This window comes from Oenanthe melanoleuca, chromosome 14, assembly GCF_029582105.1.
Source record: "Oenanthe melanoleuca isolate GR-GAL-2019-014 chromosome 14, OMel1.0, whole genome shotgun sequence".
Taxonomy (NCBI): Eukaryota; Metazoa; Chordata; class Aves; order Passeriformes; family Muscicapidae; genus Oenanthe; species Oenanthe melanoleuca.
In genome coordinates, this window is record NC_079348.1 from 11,084,293 (window position 1) to 11,100,301 (window position 16,009).

The 16,009-nt window shown below is 46.9% G+C and overlaps 1 protein-coding gene across 3 annotated transcripts in view; it reads right to left on the minus strand.

Moving 5' to 3' along the window:
• Window positions 1–14,739, minus strand: part of ABAT (4-aminobutyrate aminotransferase) — a 46,670-nt gene extending 31,931 nt beyond the window's left edge. Inside the window, exon 1 of one of the 3 annotated variants that reach the window (XM_056503699.1) lies at window positions 14,617–14,739. The gene's annotated coding sequence lies outside the window, so the exon portion shown is untranslated. Of the gene's footprint in view, window positions 1–1,402; window positions 2,116–7,842; window positions 7,975–14,616 lie in introns of those variants that run through there. The other 2 variants (XM_056503697.1, XM_056503700.1) reach the window with 2 other exon arrangements.
• Between the last annotated feature and the right edge of the window lie 1,270 nt (window positions 14,740–16,009).

Genomic DNA, 16,009 nt, shown 5'->3' on the forward strand with positions numbered 1-16,009 from the left:
AGGCTGCACTGCACAAGGTGAACATCTCACACCTACAGCTTGGAAGTACTGTCCAGTATCCATCAGGACATGACAATCCCTACCTGCTTCATGGACCTGCACTCAGCTCAGGGCTGAAACAGCACTGAAGCCAGAACAGTTTCAGTCCTTCCATCAAGTTTTAAAACTCAATTACAGTCTAAAGTCTCACTATACTCATGTGTCCAGGTTCTCCTCCTCAGGTGCCCTCTTAGCAGGGTTTGGTGGCTGGATTTGAATGTATGATTTTCTTTTCTCTTAAAATAAAATATTTTTGCCCTTGTCTCTGTTTATCCTCTCTCCAAAAAATATTGGGCCAAGGAAAGACTCCTGGTCCCTACACCAATGTGTAAGAGCAGGTAGGAATGCTGTGATTATGGCACACTAGGATCCAGGTGACCCACTAAACTTCTGAGCAGCTCAGTTTTGATCCAAGAACTATTGGCACAGCTAAGGTGGGATGAGATGAGCTGATCCTCCCCTGCGAAAGAAGTACATTGTCTCAGGAAAAGAAAAAATGGAACTGAAAAAGCATCTGCTAGAAAACTGGCAAGTTCCAGATGCAAAGCCAACAATATCTACGTAAATGGCATAATGGTACATAAAAAACAAGCCCAACTAAACTTACATTAGCTAAAAAATTTAAATTTTTTTAGGAATTTTTTAATAGTTCTCCCTGAAGAAATCTGCACATTGATATTTCAGTGAACTTTACCAGTGAGGTAAAAACATCTCTTTAAGCCAATTTTAAATCCATTATTTTAAATGCAGATGGCAACAACATACTCAAACCATGCCTGTTCATTTCCACACATTTCCCAGACCAAAACAGCCCAGCTCACAATGGATTAAACAAATTATGGCACAGCCATGCTTTTCAGATTAGTTGCTCCACAAGCACTATGTAGTTCTGAAAAAAATGAAGCATTGCAAAATACCCTCAAGTAGCATTTCCAAGGAAATCCAGTTACATTCCTTGTAAGATTTTATTCCTTGCATCTTACTGCTGCCTCCTCAGAGATCAGGAAAATAAACAGCATCAAATAAAAGCACAATTTATTTTCCTGTGTCATAAGGCATAAAATAGCTCATTTGGAGACATCCTGCACCAAACCGAGGGAAACATCTTAAGCCAGGGCGAGAGCTCTGGTTTCTCAAGGTGACCCCCACTCCAGCTGAGGACATGGAAGAGCAGAGCCATGCAGGAGATGGTTTTTACAGGAAGTCCAGAAAACAAACCAGGAGCAGCTATCCCTGCAGGCAAGGATATCCACGGCAGGGACACGGTAACAATACACACACACACACACACGTATCTGCCCAAACACAAACTGCGCGCACCCACCGCCCGCGGGCACACGGCAGAGCCGCTCAGAGCACTTACAGCACTCGGATGCCAATGCAGCAGCTCCCGGGTCGGAAGTGCTGCTCCCCGCTCAGCGCAGGCTGCTGCTGGCTGTGCTGCTGAGGAGTGCCATGCTGCCAGCGCCTTCCAGCAGCCGCGCAGCGGGGACAGCATCACCCAGAGCCAGCCCCGCGCTGCGGCTCCGCTCGGCTCGGGGGATGCCCCACTTAATGAAGGTTAATCAACCAGCTCCTGGCAGCGCAGCCTGTGCTCAGCCACGGCCAGCAGAGAGCAACGCGCGGCTCGCCCAGACCGGCAGCATCAGGCTCTGCAATGTCCGAGCTCATCCGAAAGCTCCTCGGCAGATTCCTGAAAACAGATTCCGAGACGCAGAGCCACACTGCGTTGTTTGAAATGGCTCCTTACTTCCCAACAATTGTGGAAGTTGAAGAACAGGTTTTGCCCCTAAACCTCTTGTTTTTACTCTGGTTTGCAAATATCCTGAGGGTGACACCCAGGCACAGACTGTCACAAATGCCCCTGGTTTGGCTCGCAGCACCTCCCGCTGCACACTGCTGCCGAAGGGAACGGGGCATGTGGATGCCCCCACAGCGCCAGCAGCATCCCCTCAGGCACAGGGATGCAGGAACAGCAGCACCGGGTGCACGGCCGGGCCGGGCTGCCACCGCCAGGTTGCCATGGTGCCGGGGGCAAGAGGGAAGATGCGCCAGAGCGCACAGAGAGGCTGAGCCGCTTCAGATTTAAACCCCTGTGACAGCATTTCGGCACAGCCACTGCACGGTTGCTGCGGCAACCGACGACTGAAAAATCGCAGAGGAAATCTGTAATTATTACAAGCGAGGTGGTGACTTACCCACTCCAGTAATCAGGGCATTAGAAGGGCTGGGGCAGAGCAGGGGAGCTGTGCCCCCAGCAGCAGGGCTGCACAGCAGCAGGGAGCCAGGCTCAGTCTGAGCTGGGTCCTGCTTTAGGCTCTGCAGGCTCAGCCGTGTGTGCAGGCTCAGCAACACTTGGGCAGGATGGCTCCTCAGCACAGGGCTCAGACTGAGGTGTTGCACCCTGTCTGCGAGGGGGGCGATGAGGGAGCAGCCAGAGAGAGCCCCAGCTTGTGCTGCTGGTTCCTGGGCGCAGGAAAGGGCCTGACAGCAGCAGCAAGGGACAAAGATGGAAGATGTGACGCTTACAGGAGGCAGATAAGGTCCCTGGAAACTGAGTGACTCCAGTTTGTGCTGCTCCTGCAGAACCACACTTCCTTCTCTCAGAGCAGCCACAGCAGCAGTTCAGTCGGGGTGGGTGGTGTGATGGTCACTGTGCTAACACAGGAACAGCGAGGACAAGAGCAGACACACTCTGCATTCTAACACTACCTGGCCCAGGTCATTTACACACCAACAGATCCACACCAGCATCCACACAACACATTTACACCCTTTGCAGGAGTACAAGTTTTAAAGTCACCATGTTGTTATCCAGAGCTTTTCTACACAAAATGGACAATTGATCAGCATCCAGACAAACTGCAAATCAAAATGTCACTAACACCAACAAGGAAGAGAATCCATCGTGGTTGATCCTGTTCTGGTCCCCTTCTCCTTTGCTGGAGACTGTAGCCTGGAATCTCATGTGAGTACTGTGAGCAACTGCCAAGAAAGGAGCCCAGACCACAGTCATCTGTAAGACAGATCCCATAATAAGCAGTTGATTTGATTCAAAATAAGAGCTGAACCTCATTCCTCACCTTCTTCATAATTTAAAATAATCTGTTATTAATTACATACACAGACTGTGAACTGGCCTGTACTGGTTACCAGTCATTAAAACAAACTGGTGGCTATAAACTGAACCTGTCAGCCAGATAATCTACCACAGAAAGTGCCACAATCCTATTCAGACAGAAGGTTAGGGCAGGTACACATCACAAAGCAGAGGGACAAGGACTGAGAAAAGCTATAGGTGCTTAGACTCACCATGTATAAAAGACTGAATTCAAGAGCAATTCACTGTGTCAGTGATTTATTGCTAGATTTATTTAGTGTAGTAATAATTAGGATTATAGCTCCTAAGGAAGACTGAGGTTCTTCTGCCTCTGCTGAGTGCTGCCTTGGATGATGTGAGGCTGAACTCATTAAACAAAATGATGCTGGATGAAAAGTACTTTGTGCTGCAAAGTTTTACATGTGCTAACAAGTTATACATGGCAACACCATCTAGAGACTCCAGTCAGCACCATGCTGAGTCATGTCATGTCCAACTGCTTGGAAACCCATCCTGCAGAGAGACAACATTTCTGTTGTAGACTTTTATTTGTAGTGGATTTCTTTTGCTTTAACCCTTGCATCAAATGGCTTAACACCAAACTGCCACTCCCTGGGTAGAGCCTAAATTCTTGCTGTTCTGTATGGCTGCTTTCATCCCTCCACACCCACCATTACTCTGCCTGGCAGGCTGGATGCACAAAGAGGATGACAATGACTATTTAAGTCCTGTTGCAGGGCAAAAAACATAGAAGTGATGACAGTGATTTGAAATAGTTTCAGTAACTATTAAAAATTTATTTTAGATGCATTAAAAATGTGCAGTTCACAAAAGTGGGAGCTGTAACAAAAACCCCATGGACTTGCATTTGTTTTAATCAAGAGAACAGTGGTAACAAAATCTATCTGAACAATCTGTCTTTGGAAAAGATGTGGCCAACCACCTGCACTAAGTTCACATTCTGCCCTGATTTTCAGTTTCAAAGGAAGTTTCACTCATTACACAATCCTTTACTGCTAGGAAGTAATCTCCAGCTTCAGTAGAATCAACTGTTAGCATTTATCTGTATCAATGCTACAAATATCAGTCTGAAATAACAATGCAAAACAGGGACCAGATTCTGGCCAGGCTGTTCCACAACACCAAGTAAAAGCACATGGTTAGTATCAAAGATATTTTGTTTTTATGGAAAATATTGGAAGGTTTACTGTGCTACCAATGCATTTCACTGCAAATGATGGCAAAGTCCTCCAGAAGCAACTCTACCCCTGCCTCATACCCTAGAAAGCATCTGCTACATTTTGTTAAGAAAAACAGAGCATTTCAAATAAAACATTTACAGCACTTGAGGAGAATTCAATATTCAGAAATAGCAGCTCCAGGGTAGAGACAAGATGTCAAAATCCTAAATGTCATACACATCTGCAAGAAATGGGAACAAAACACATCAGTACCACAAAGCAGAGAGCAAAGCATGCAGGATACTCAGCACCAAGTCTTAGTCCTCCTTCAAAAAACAAGACTCGACAGCAGGGTCTCAGGACCCCAAACCTGCATGAAGAGGGCTATCAACACCTCTCTTAAGGGTTTGTTGTATTTGGAGAAGGAATATAGCACAAGCTGGAGTGTCATATCAGTATTAGGCTCACCTTAAAATATATTAATGAGTATTTCAATGAAGTTGGAAGGAAGCAAAGTAAGACTATACAAATGTCGACTCCAAGTTAATTACAAAAATCTGAGCAAACTATTTGCAGACAGTAGGATAAGGATCTTATTTGGTCAAAGGAGATTACCATGAAGGGCAAAACAAAATAAAAAGGACAACTGGGATTGCATAGCTTTGTGGAAAAGCCAGCACACTGCAGCTTTCTAACTTGTGGCTGGCCAGAAGGCTGCTTCCTACCCTAGCACATCCAATAACGTCCCACTCCGTGTACAGAGGCAGTTTTTTCCTTTGTGAGAGAAGTTAAAAGGCCCATGAACAGAGTGGAATTCAGCACAATCAATACCACTAACTGCAGGGATTCCATTTGGTGGGCAGATGTTGAGCTTGAAAAGTCAGAGGTTGCATGTGTGCAGGGCACACCTGAAGTGCACCTGCACTACTCACTAATCAGTAACTGCTGTAACTCACACTGACCCAGGACAGGGCAGTCACCCCCCTCTGCTCTTCAGATGTCAACTGCTTTAATTCCCATTAAACATGAGAACTCCACATTCAGAAGGAAAGGGATTTAGGAATTTAGCACAATTACAATGAAATTCTACTATTCAAAAGTCCTATTATTTTCTGTTTGTTCAGGCAATAGGTAAAAAGGAACAGCAGTTGTGGAGCGTTCAAAACAGCTCAGGAAACACAGTTATGTACACAGTGTTAAAAAGATTCTGTTACTAAATTCCCTAGTATGTTTAGAACATTATTTTTGGGCTCCAGATGGAGAAAGAAACTAGTGCCAATCTGATTCAGCAAGATACGTGTTCCTGGAGTGGTCCCTTTTACTTCACTGGGCCCATTCACAAAACTAGAGTTGGGAATGAGCCAAAAAACTCTGCTGAATTAAAAGCAAGGTAGAAAAACGGGGAACTGGAAGACTCTCTGGTGATCAAAACCTGAAAGTTACCCACTAGGGAAAAACCCACAAGGCTGCTGCATGAACTGTGCTCATTTACTCTTTATACATTGCCTGTTTAACCAAACTAATGAATCTGCTGATTTATCACACAGGTACTAAATGCCTGGATACAAATTTGAGGACATAAATTGGACCTTACTAAGTGTGCTACTGGCTAAACTCACTGGGGAAGGCTCACCAAGGTACATCTCTATTGCACCCTCAACTCTCATGGTAAAACTGACACCCATAAGAAACTGGGCTCTGCTCTTCAGTCTGGCACATCCAAGTGGAGATTTTATGCACCACATTTAGGTAGTTAAGTGCTGACCAGTTTTGCAAAAACTTCCACAAAGATTTGGACAAATCTTTATAGAAGTTCTAATAGAAGTTGAGCAAGTCCAGATTACTTGCTGGGGGGGGTAAGAGAACAGAGACCTGGAATCAAGAAACTGATGAAGGATGCCTTGTATAACTGTGGTGTTGAGAGGCTACATAAACAGTGGGAAAACAAACCCAGGATAACTACAATCAGTATGGAACAAAGAGCCAGTAGCTAGCATGCACTACTTGTTAATTTATTTAACAAAAACTTCTTGTGGGAGATGTTTATCTTCCTCAGGGTAGCTGATAAAAATAAACAGCATTAGCACAATGAGACAGTGAGTGGTTCCATTCAGAGTGCTACCCTCACTGGTATTTAACCTCTCTCAAGAGGACACTGTCACAGAATCTCAGGAAAAGAATAACAGCAAATTTCCCTTCTCCTTCATAAAATCAAAGTTTCACCAAATGGATGCAATTGCAGGATTTATCAGTAATCAGGTAATTCTTCACAGAGGAAACATCACATGCTTTGTTAGTGTCAGCATCATCTTAAGCTGCCCCTTTTTTTCCCTCTTTGCTGTTAACTAGTGACAATAAATACAAGATATTCAGAGGTTGGAGTTTCACAAGAGATGAGAGGAATGTGGCTGTAAGCCTGCTAATCTTGCTCACCAGCCAGAGCAGAGGATCAGTTATGCAAGGCTGCATGTGGATTTTGACCAGATATAACAAACAGCTCCTTTCTCCTCTCTTTTCCGTTTTGGACAACAAAAGTGAAGCTGTGAGCCATTTCCCATCATTTATTAGAACACTCTGGAAGCTCATTTTCTCTGCATATTTTCTGGGGAAAACAAAACAAAACAAAAAAAAAAGATACTTTATGCATATGTTGCATCCCAAAATGATGCAACCAGCCTTGGGTTTGCAGGGTAGCAGCACATTCTGAGCCTCTTTTCTGAAGAGCCCCACTCTGACCTAGCTTTCCTGCCCCCTGTTCCCACCACTCAGTCTCCTATCCACACACAGAGATTCCTAGTTTGGGGAAGAAAAATCACCAAACCCTTCTTAGTGTCCAGTGGAGTCACAAGTTCAGCTCAGAGCAAACCAGTGGAAGGAAACCACCAAGCAGTGCAAGGAACAAGAAGTCCACCCTGAGCAGCCACCACGGGTGGCTCAAACATCACCTACCCATGGAACCCATGGCCATTAGCCACTCCTACCATTTTGATTGAACCAAGTCCCACTACACCAAATCTACAGAGAAGCAAAACAATGAACTCTAAACTGATACACAATCAGAGAATGGTCCAAATTTTATTAATAAAACAGCCGGAATCCTACAGCCTGCATCAGACACAAGAGGTGTTTTCCAACCACTTTCCTGGCTAAGGGAAAGAAAAAATACTGATGAGAAATTAGGCAAGCAGTCTCCTGTTACTGCTAAAAGGAAATGGCATTTGAATTTCACTATTAAAAGAAGAAAAGCACAAGATTTGTCAGTGATAGTTACTGCAATGCACAAATTGTTGCTGCAATCAGTAAAGTCCTTCCCAAAGGCCCTACAAGATGAATCCAGCCCCCAGCACTGCTGGTCATTGTTTCCACTTGCCTCTACCCCCTCCCTTTGTGACACCAGCTCTTTCTATGTTTTGCTTCACCAGCTTTTCACAGCAGCCAAGGCAGAAGCATCACTCCAGCAGCCCCTTCCAACCCAGTGCCCAAACCACAGAACAAAGATCTGCTCCCCTGTAGATCCATTACCTGGTAAAACCACCCTGCAAACAAGGAATGTGGAGTTCATCCGAGCCCAGCTCATCCTCTGCTTTCCTACCTCCACCAGCACACTCTGATTGTGTAATCCTATTTCTCTCTCCAGGAAGCTGCATTGCAGCAATAGCTGTGGAGCAAAAAACAAGGCTTGCTTTATACTGGAGCTGAGAGGGGAGAACACAACAGTGAGTGGCAGCTCAGTTCATACAGGTAAATCCCATCCCTCACACCTGCAGCACAGTCCACACAGGTAAATCCCATCCCTCACACCTGCAGCATTTACTATACAGGTAAATCCCATCCCTTACACCTGCAGCTCAGTCAATACAGGTAAATCCCATCCCTCACACCTGCAGCATTTACTATACAGGTAAATCCCATCCCTCACACCTGCAGCTCAGTTCATACAGGTAAATCCCATCCCTCACACCTGCTGCATTGACCATACAGGTAAATCCCATCCCTCACACCTGCAGCATTGACCATACAGGTAAGTCCCATCCCTCACACCTGCAGCACAGTCCACACAGGTAAATCCCATCCCTCACACCTGCAGTTCAGTCCACACAGGTAAATCCCATCCCTTACACCTGCAGCTCAGTTCATACAGGTAAATCCCATCCCTCACACCTGCAGCTCAGTCCATACAGGTAAATCCCATCCCTCACACCTGCAGCATTGACCACACAGGTAAATCCCATCCCTGTCAGTGTGCTCAGCTCTGCCTGAAGTGATGCAGCTGTTAAGGATGGAGCAGTCATGGCTCATAGCCTGGCCACAGCATCCTGTGGCAGGATTACCCTCTGGCCTGTTGCCATAAAGCATTTTATGCCTGAAATCTGCCCAGAGCAGTTTGGTTTGGTTTCTAACTGCTTTTTTACCTCTCATGTTCTCTAATTCCCACTGAGGCAATAATTTATATAATCAGATATATGCAGTGAGAGCTGTTAAAAATGCTTCAATACAAACTTACTACCCTCCAACCTGCTCCCAGTGTCCTTGGTTTTTTGTGAACATCACAACATCAATATGAACCAAGAACCTTGCAAAAAATGTGTAATTCATGACAGATGTGGAAAGAGAGTTAACACAGAAGAACAAGATGGCTGGTTCCCATTATTTGAGAAGGAACCTGACAGACAAATTGGGAGGAAACATAATATAAACAGAAAATATTACTGCTATTAGGTTACACCAAGTTTATTTAAAATACTTAATTTTCATGATATTTATGTTACTTATGCACATTTATGTAGTATTGCCAGACCAATTAATACATATGAGTTGATTTCAGTTGTGTTTGTTGTCAAGAGATGCTGCCAAGAACCTCTGCACACTTCATCTTTTGCTAAAAGAGGAAGCCAAAATTGGCTGCTGTGGTGATGTTCAAAGTCTTTAATCAAAATTGAGCTTGATGAGTTACAAATACAAATGAGTGATATTATTCTTTCCTTCCTCTGCAAACTAATTTTCTTTTCCTGTTTTCCTCAGTGGCTTCTGAAGCCTGTATTCCTGCACTACCTCATTCAGAAAGGAAAAGGCCTGGAAGGGCAAGATGTCATATCTCTTGTGAAAAAAAATCTGCAAGGTTGTTCATTTGCTGGGAGGAAAGAAGGAGGAGTGATTTTTTATCAAGAGTACAGGCAACAAAGCCAGCATGAAATAAGCCAGCACTGGGGAAGAAATTCCATGAGGAACTTGCTGCCCTGTGCTTTGCCCAGTGCAAGGCTTACTGATGGAATCTGGATGCTTTAAATTGAGCCAAACATCAAAAATAGGACACCACAAAAACATCATCACTAATTTATGTGTTTTCCCAACACCCACTGTTCTGTTCTGTGAGAAACCAGTGATGAAACCAAGGTTACAATGGGAAAGGGATAAAAAAAAAAAAAAAAGCCCTGAATAAAACTCAATGCCCCAACAAACAAGTAGAAAGAAAACCTCCTGCTGGCAATCCACCCTCGTGGGTAACACTTTCCCAGGTTTCCTGTAAACATTCCAGCCACAGGTGGGCTGTGTGCCCCAGGCTGAGCTGTGCCCTGGCACCATGGGCAGGGCAGCACCTCTGCTCAGCTCACCTCATCCCTGCCAGCTTCCCTCACCACCAGCAGGACAGTGGATGCTCTGCCTGCTCCTGCCCAATTTCTTTGCTGTTATCCAGCCAATTTTCAAGGTACTTGAACTCACTCAGGTTTCAAACTTCAGGCATTTTCAGGCCATTACTAAAACAATCCGAAGTAAAACAGAATTGTATATGGGCACAACAGCTGCAGAGCAATATATTTTCATTTGTAAAAGTAAAACTGAACTTTGTTTGAAGACAGCAAGGGAAATTCCTGGTGGAATAAGGAACATTTTAAAGTGTTTGAATTAAGGGAAAGCTGGAGGTTTAGAAGGTTTTTCTACTCTCAGAATTACAGCTACACAGATAAACCAATAAGTTTGGCACTTCATCTTGTCACCTGGAGTGTATTTGAGACATACTGACTTTTTACATGAATTCTTTAGTAAGCTGCAGAACATCCCCCAGAAACACCAGCAGAACTAGATGTTAGTGTTTAAAGTGCCAAGTTCCCCAAGAGTCACAAGAAGGTAAACACTCCCTGCCAATGCCAAGTTGCATTTCAGGAAAATCATGAAATCTAAATGGAAAAGTCCCCAAGTCTGAAGCTTTATTGCCTTCACAGTGCCTTGCACCTTGCCACAGTTCTGTAGCACACTGCCTTTGTTTGATACAAGCACTCACTACACAGATAAAGTATCTCCAGCATCAAAACTAAGAGAGGTTCACTGAAACAATGGCAGAAGACATTACAAAGGGGAATTAAGTGTGAAAAACTAAGTTCACATTTCTTCAAGCTGACAGCATTCACTTACTAAAGGCAGTACTTTTAGCTGAGTGACTTTGGTGCTGTCTCACATCCAACAGGACAGCACAGCTTTATCATTTTATAAAAGTTGAGTTCACCACTAGGGCAGACCTGTGTCCTGGACACTGCAGGTGCCCAACCCTAACCCTTTACAAAGGCACTTAATGAGACCAGCTCCTTGCTGGTGCTGATAGAACTGAAAATAACTCCATGACTGTCCAGCCCTTGCTAGGACATGCATCCATTTCCACAACAGAATTTATGGCTGTAGAAGCTGTCACATACAAAATTCAAAATACTCCAAATGCACAAACTAGGAAAAAAGAACCTAAACTTCATGCTGCAAAAGGTGAGATTTTTTTTTCAAAAAGAAAATCATACCCTCCAAAAATATTTTCCCTGCTGGACAGCAAGACACAAGCTTCTTCCACACAGCCAAGAGTTGCAATACATAAGCAAGGTTCCTATCTCATTCTTCTGCTGAATTTCTAGTACTGTGTATATATGGAAAATGAAGAGTAAAATATTTTATGAAAGAAAAAACAAATAATCTAACAAGGCTACAGTAGAGAACCTTACTCCCACAGATCAGAAGAGAGCCTGAAAGCCACAGAAACAATTTACAACAATATTCTGGTTTTGTATGCTTTGGAAAACCCCCAGAATACTGTTATTTTTGCACAAACAACATATGGCTAAAGAAATATCACTTTCTCTGTTTTCCTGGACCATAGCTGTCATTTCAGGCAACAGGACCATGATCTGATAAAACAGACCACAACATTCAGAAAACAAAGAGGGGACAGAGGTAGTTTCAAGCCACAGAATAGTGGCTGGAAGAATTATCTAGTTTCATTTGGTAGCAGCTCTGACCCCTAAGGCAACCTCTTCTGTACACAAAGAAGAGAAATCTGAAAGCAGATCCATCTGTAAGAAGAACAGGGTGTTTTCAGCCTCTGGAAAGATAAATCTATTACATAACTTTTAAAGCATATCCATCCTTCCACAGGCAGTGGGCCCACTGTGATAATTATCTGTGTGGTGGATTCTTGGTCTTTAAGCTTCACTGCTCCTGATGTGTCATTTTTGCAATACTTACCTGTACTTTCACAGCTCCCTACACATCAGCACCAGCTGCTTTCCTTCTGATGGAACCCAGCTCTTTTATGTTACTTATTCTTTCAAATGGGATAAGACACCTCACTATTTGATTCAGACTTATCACCATACCTGAAAAACTCTTAAGAGCTTAAAAAGAACTTCAGAAGAAGAACAGGCACTGCAGGAAAAGCCTGCTTGGACAAAAGTCGTGCAGACAGATGGACAAGGTGCAACATGCAGGGAGGAATACAAATGTATTTGAAAACAATAATGATGAGAGCGGTCTTACATGAAACCTGAGAATTACTCAAGATCTATTCCTTTCTCCTCCCTGCTCCTTTTGACAAAGGCAAAGCCAAGAGCAAAGGAGATTTATTCAAGCTCAAAGAGTCCCCAAAGAGTTTGATTTGAAGTTTATGGTATACAGCCAACCCAGCAAGATTTAAAGATACAACTGGGCTCTATCTTTACAATAGAGATACAACAGTGAGTGCTACCCTGTTCATACAGCACATACACATATTGCCACTGAACAGCCTTTGCTGAGACACTTCCACAAAGCTGATTTCATTTGGGTAAGAGAGGAAGGGAATTTAATTTGTAATTGAAACACACAAAACACACATTCCAGTGTTTCTGGAATGGACTCTCAATCCTAAAATTCATGAAACAAAGCTCGGAAGCCAAGAACCAGATCCAACTGGCCTTAGAGCAGTTGTGAACTCTAATCCTGTGAACCCTAACAACCCCTGAATTTCTGAGGCTAGGCAGTAGCAGAGGTACATCCTGACATCACCTGAGCTGTTTGAATCCAGGCCCAGCACTCAGGGCACAGAACCAGAGAAGACTCTGCATTCCCAGGGCAGCAGGGGCACCTGTGCAGCTGCACCTGCACACACAGGCAGCTACAGCTGGGCTGCTGCTCAGTGCTCCTGGGGGACACAGGGCATTGGATAAATTGCTCTCAAACTTGGCTGTTAAGCACCACACCACATAGACAGGGCAAGGGGAACCACCTGGAGACCCCCAAGCTGCTGGTAGGGGCAGCAAGAATGAACATACAAAAGGCAGGCAAGAATCTGAATTCCTCCCTGCTTCTGACAATAATCCAGATAAGGACATTCTCCTTTCCCAATGACAGCACAGCTGCCAGCAGGACACCTACTGATTTGCTTGGTGTTTATTTGCATGCTGTGCTTGCTTACTGCCTCTGGGCATAAATATCCAATTTTATCCACTTATCTGAGTTTACTTTATGTCTGGACACACAAGACACCTCACAGTACAGTATGCCTCCGAGGCTGTCATCCCTCAGAAGACTAAAGGCCTAATGAAAGACTAATAAAACACTTCTATTGCATTTTCCCACACGTATTTTACAAGAGGTCAGCTTGTCTAATAACACTGCACACTTACTGACTCAGGTCTCCATTTATCTGCAGATCTCTGAATCACTGTCCTCTGCGCTCAGGATTGTCCAGGAGGAGCCACAGACTGCAGAACAGAAGACCTGAACACTGATTCCCAGAATCAGCTACCCATAACAGTTTTCTTTCCCTGCCCCTCTGTCAGTTTCCCTATCTGTACAGTCAGACCAGTGATGTTTGAGGAGTGCTTCAAACACTAAGGATGAGAAACACGACAAAATCCAAGTATTATCCTTCTTTGCATATGATGTGCTTCAGTATGGTGAGCTGTGATCCAGCATTTGAATCACTGACCTCCAAGTCTGCATTTGTAACTCCAGTCAGAGAAGACAAACTGCCCCCCAGACAGAATTTGCCCAACACTCACACTACAGAAAAGACAATTACAACAAAAAAACAATGCAACAAGCACTGCAAAACTGCCAATTCAATTCATAACACAATAACCAGATTATAACGGGATTCAATAGGTAACTTCCTACTGTAGAGCTTCCAGAAGATAACTCTGCTATTACCCTCCTTTTATACCAGTTGGCCTTCAACCTTTACCAAATCCCTTATTTCAAACTGTAAGAGCAAAGACCCTTTAAGAGCCCATACCCATCAACTGTGCCTTTGAACTGGAGGGCAAAATCCAGTATAGGTAAGCCTGAACATTCATTACTGATTACAAAATTACTAGGAAATCTCCCACAGCAGTTCAGTTTCTCTGCATATCATTTCCTTCTCTGTTAATTTCATAAACAGAGATGGAGAACCACGGAGGCAAAAGCCAAGCTAGGCAGAGGCAAAGCTCTGGCTGAGGAGCCCCACACTACTTTAACACGGTAAGGGAAGCGATGCTGAGGATGTACCAGACCAAAGCAGGAGGTATTGGCTTGGCTTCTGCATCACCAGCACCAGCTGAGAACAGGAAACTGAACAGCGCAGCTGAAGTGCAGCACCAGGCCTCCACCAACACCGCTCACAGCCGCCTGCAATCGCCAGCCAGGGGAGCCCTCCCGCCGTACGCAGCTGTTTTCTCACGGGTTCTGTGCCCTCGCCTTCCCTTTCCCCTTTCCGTGCCGGGCCCCCCGCCCGCCCTGGGTGCCGCTGCCGGGGCACGGAGCATCCCGAGCCCGCGGGGAGCAGCGAGCCGCGCCGCGCTCCGCCGTGCCCGGGGGGACCCGCGGGGTCCGGCCGGGCCGGGCAGGGCAGGGCCCCGCGACCCCCGCCCGCCAGGGAAAGCCTCGCGGCCGCGGACCGGCGCCGCCGCCCTCCCCGCAGGGTGCGCCGGGCCGGGGACCCGGCGGAAGGGCAGCCGCCTGCGGGGATGGAGACGGGGCCCCGCGGGGAGCCCCGCTAGCGGCGGCTCGGGCGCTCACCGGGAGGTGCAGTCCTGCGGGGCTGCGCGTCCTGCGGCGGCCGCGCCGGGCTGAGCCGAGCCGAGCCGAGCCGAGCCGAGCCGAGCTGGGCCGGCCGCGCTCCCGCCGGCCCCGCTGCCGCCGGCCCCGCGCGCCGCAGCCAATCAGCGCCGCCGCCCGCGGCCCCGCGCCCACCGCGGCCAATGGGGGAGCGCGGCCGGGGCTCGCCCCCGCCGGGAGGGGCGGGGCCGCGGGGACCCTCAGGGGCACGGGGCGGGGGCCGGCGGGGTCGGAGCGGTGGGGTCCCGTCGGCCAGGGGCTGCCCGCGCTCCTGTCCCCTCGGCCGGGGGCTGTCCCCGTTCCTGTCCCCTCGGCCGGGGGCTGCCCGCGCTCCTGTCCCCTCGGCCGGGGGCTGTCCCCGTTCCTGTCCCCTCGGCCGGGGGCTGTCCCCGTTCCTGTCCCCTCGGCCGGGGGCTGCCCGCGCTCCTGTCCCCTCTGCCAGGGGCTGCCCGCGCTCCTGTCCCCTCGGCCGGGGGCTGCCCGCGCTCCTGTCCCCTCGGCCGGGGGCTGTCCCCGTTCCTGTCCCGTCGGCCCGGGGCTGTCCCCGTTCCTGTCCCCTCTGCCAGGGGCTGCCCGCGTTCCTGTCCCCTGGCCCGCGTCCCCCTGCTCTCTGCCCCTCCGCGCACCCGCCACAAGGGCAGCGCAGCCCCTTCCCTAACCGCCATGGGGATCCGTGCCTGCACTGGTACAGCTCCACTGACACCCACTGTCCTTTCCTTATTGCCTGGTGTTTACCTGCTGCCACTTGGGACATACTGAATTTAGAAAAGGCAACAGCTGAGAAGGTATTTTGGTCTTCTAACTCTTATTAGAAATTCAAATTAAACCTAGTGTGATGTCAGACTCCAAATTAAAAACCCTTATCTTCACCAGCATTTAAGCCTGGCCTGGAGAAATCACGGTTTTGTTGTGGACAGTAGTGGACTGAAGCATCTCAAATCCCAGATGAGCCCTTCGGCTCAGCTGCTGCTTGGTTCTGCCACAGCAACGTTGTATTTGTAGACACAGTGCTGCCCTTGAAGCTCCAACCAAGTAGTCAGTATTATTACGTATCTTGTCCACAACTGAACCTATGGCAAGCATGTTGAACCCTACCTGGACTCTCATATTACAGAATTCCGTGTCTCATTCACAGCCTCAGTTCTCTTCAAAACCTAAGACTTAGCTACAAAAGGCCAGTAAGAGCCTCTGAAATATTCACCTCCATCCCCTGTCCTGTGAGCAGCACACGGGCACCCTGTCCCTGTCCAGGTGACTCCACAGACCTGGGATTCACAGCGGGGGCACACTCGGGAGCCTCCATCGACGGCTCCAGGGAGCTCTACAGCAGCTACTGTGGCACAGCAGCTGAAAG